Here is a 3,980-nt window from a genome sequence, read left to right on the forward strand (position 1 = left end):
ATGAGAAATCTTGTTTCTGTGTTAGTTTGTGCAGAAGTATCCTTGGGAACAGTGTAGAAACAATGTTGTAATTCTTTAGCTAACTTTTGAAACTGCTTAATTTCTCTGTAGCATCTTTTGGGGTGCTGCCTCCCACAAGCTTACTCTCTACAAAGTATTCTTCCAAAGGACTTTCTGCCCATTCTGAATCTCAAGGTTGAGATTAATGAGAGGAGCTTGTGGGACCTCTTCCTGCTGACATCTGAGGACCTACTCAGAGTAATGGCCTGAAAGCTGAGGAATTCGAGATAAATGTCACTGCTTTCCCCTCAAGAAGTCCTTGGTTGAGTGGGAGAACCAGATTTGTAAAACACACACACAAGCAGATAGGCGCTGCGGGAAGGTGTTTAGACAGTGGCAGGGTAGGGAGGGGGGAGGGGAATCAGTAGGTGAATGGATAAATAAACTGTGGTACATCCAGACAATGGAATATTATTCGGTGTTTTAAAAAAAATGAGCTATTGAGCCATGAAAAGACATGGCTTCCGGAACTTCAACGCAGAGCAGTAAGGGAAAGAAGTCAATAAGGAAGGCTACACACGGTTCGATTCCAGCTACACGACATTCCGAAAAAGGTGAAACGATGGAGATGATAAAAAGATCAGTGACTTCCAGGGGTTGGGGAGAGGGAGGGGCGAATAAAAGGAGCACAGAAGATTTTTGGAGCAGGGTAAATACCCTGTTTAAAATTATAACGGTAGATACATGTCATTAGACATTTGTCCAAACCCACAGGATGTGCAACGCCAAGAGTGAACCCTCATGTAAACCACCTGCTTTGGGTGATTTTGATGTGTCAGTGTAGATCCATCCATTGTAACAAATGTACCTCTCAGAGGGGTGGGGAGGGGATATTGATCAGGAAACAAATGTACCTCTCAGAGGGGGAGGAGGGATATTGATCAGGAACGAGGCTGTGCATGCCTGGGTTATCTCTGTACCTTTCTCTCATTTTTGCTGTGAACCCAAAACTGTTCTAAAAAGTAGTCTAGTTAAAAAAAAAAATCCAGTGTTGGGTGTGAGAGAGGGGTAGGACCAAGAATCGCCCTGGGTTTCTGGACGCCCGGTGGATTGTGATGTCATTTGGTGAATTTAAGGCTCCCAGAGGAGCATCATATCCTAGACTAGAAAAGGCCGCAAGGCGCTTTCTGGGGAGCAGGGCTCAGATGGCAGAACCCTTTCTGTGTAATAATGCAAAAGCCACTGCTATCTTTCAGCAGCACGTGGAGAGCCAAGATGAATGAGGGTGAGGGGAAATTGGGGTGCTTTGACACCAAGGCTTTTCCTGTGCTGACACTTAGTGACCTTTGGTAACAGAATCTAATTCCAGGATTACCAGTGTTTTCAGGGCGTTGATTTGGTAACGTAGCCGCAGCCAATCGGCTTCTCTGATGTTAACCTCAGCCCCAGCAGAGAGTTGAGAGCTCTCTTCTTTCATCTGTGGTGACAAAGACCCACTTAATTAGGCGAACAGAGCTGCAGACTATTTCAGGCTTGCTCTCGGCGAAGAGTTGCATGTCATTTGCCAAAAGGGAAGTAGATTCCGGAATGTCCCCCTTTCCTAAGGACCCTGGTGTAAGAGCCTCACTGCCAAAGAGCATGATACATATTTTAGCCTGGGAGGTGCCTCCACATGACTAGAATGGGCTTGATATGGATCTTTCACATGTGCTCACATGAAGACAGCACTGTGTGCAAAGTGTCAGCTGCAAAAGGGTGCAGGGCGGGACGAAGAAGGACCAGCATCCGTGGGGCCGTTCCCATCCCTCCTCCTGCACCGGAGGGAGATCCCAACCAGCAGCTGTGTCTTGAGTTGAAATGAAAATACGAGAAGAGAGGCCAAAAAAAGGTTAGAAATTTCCTAAAGTTTGTTCTAAACAATGTGGTGCAACTGTAGGTGGTTAGGAAACCCCAGAGACTTATAAACCGAGGCGAGCCCTGTAAGGAACACAGTGATTCATTCTGTGCGAAGATTTCTGGCCAACCTTAACAAACAACAAAGACATCAGCAAAATCGCACAGCGGAGACTGCAGTGAGTGGCTCTGGATGTATTACATTCAAAAGGGTATAGAAAATAATGCTGAGTGCCTGTAGTTTCTCAATTCACTGCCCTTAACCAATATCGCTGGTGTTCCAAGATCAACGAACACCATGTGTATGTTCTGTGGTGCTGAATCCCTGTAGCACCTACAGAGGACACAGTGCTCCACCTTCTCGTTGCTTCAGCTCCGCTGACAAATACATGACAAGCCATGGTTTCCTCGCGCAGGCAGACTCTTTCCATGACCTCAAACCAGGCAGCGCCATGAAGAAGAGAGAGCCTGGGCTCTAGGTTCTAAAATGTGAGTCTATCATAAAAGGTCCTACTTACAGGAGAGTGAAGGCTACGTACATCGTAGGCCACTTGTGGTCATTGAAAATAAAAATGAAGATTCTTGATTAGGTGAATGCCTGATCAACTTTAAAATCACAATAAATGCCACTTTACATCTACTGCCATGGCCCCTCACCAACGTAACAAGTGTCGGTGAAGACACGGACAAACTGGAATCCTTGTGTATTGCTGATAGGAATGTAAAATGACACCACCACTTTCAAAAACCATTTGGCAGTTTCCTAAGGTAAACATAAATTTACCATAAGACCCACCAATTCCATTCTTAGCCATTTCAGTAAAATGAAAACATATGTCCACATAAGGACATGTACATAAATGTTTAAAACAGCACTATTCACAAGAGCCCAAAGGTGGAAACAACCCAGATGTCCGTCAGCCGATGAATGAATAAACAGTTTGTGGCAGATCCAGAGAACGGGGTGCTATCCAGTAACACAAAGGTAGTAAAGGACTAATATATTTACAGCATAAATGAACTTGAGAAACACTGAATTAAGTGAAAGAAGCTCGGTGGGAAAGACACCTATGATCCTATTTATATGAAATATTTAGAAAAAAAAATCTGTGGAGGCAGATTAGTGATCACCTGGGACTGGGGATGGGAACAGGCAGCAAATGTAGACAGGCAAGAGAGATCTTTCTGGGGTGACAGAAATGTTCCAAACTGGATGCAGTGATCATTGCACAACTGTAAATTTACCAAAAGTCATTGAATTATATACCTGAAACTGAGGAAATTTTATGGTATGTAAATTATGCTGCAATAAATCTGTTAAAAAATAAGGATGCTGACTATAACCCAGCAATCTGAGAATATATGGGGTGCAGGATGCCTGGTCTAGGAGGCTGCCTGCCATTAGAAAGGAGGAAATTATATTCTCTGTTTAGATGGGCAAGAATCGAGAGGGGCAAGAGCCACTGTCTTGTTTCTGGGCAGATGATGAGAGATTTTCTCTGACCCCTGGAAGATGACAAAGATGAAAGAAAGAAAAAATGATATAATCCCATGGCTTAGCCAGCAGCCCCTCCAATACCATGGCTCACAATCAAGTCCTTTCAGGGTCCTTGAGGAAGCTCGGAGTGCAAGACCTAGCAGGTGATCCTGGGATCGGCATAGGTTTGGCGACTAAAGCTGAAGACCTGTCTTCTGGCAGGGTCCCTCGGGGGTCCTGGGCAGCAGGAGGGCACAAAAAGGAGCAGAGATGCAGCATATCCTTCTGCAGAGAATCCCATGTTGTAGAGCATCTGTTCCCGCCAAAGGAGGGCTAAGACTCTGTTCCTTTCAGCTCGACATCTTTGACACCAAAGTAGTGGTGCTTATAGGATGGGTGGATGGATGGATGGATGGATGGATGGATGGATGGATGGATGGATGGATGGGTGGATGGATGGATGGATGGATGGGTGAGTGACTGGGTGGGTGGATGGGTATGTGGGTAGGTGGATGGGTGGTAGATGGATGGATGGGTGGATGGATGGATGGATGGATGGGTGAATGGACGGACGGGTGGATGGATGGATGGACGGACGGGTGGATGGATG

Source organism: Herpailurus yagouaroundi, unplaced genomic scaffold (genome assembly GCF_014898765.1).
Source record: "Herpailurus yagouaroundi ecotype Mexico unplaced genomic scaffold, PumYag 142, whole genome shotgun sequence".
NCBI classification, from domain to species: domain Eukaryota; kingdom Metazoa; phylum Chordata; class Mammalia; order Carnivora; family Felidae; genus Herpailurus; species Herpailurus yagouaroundi.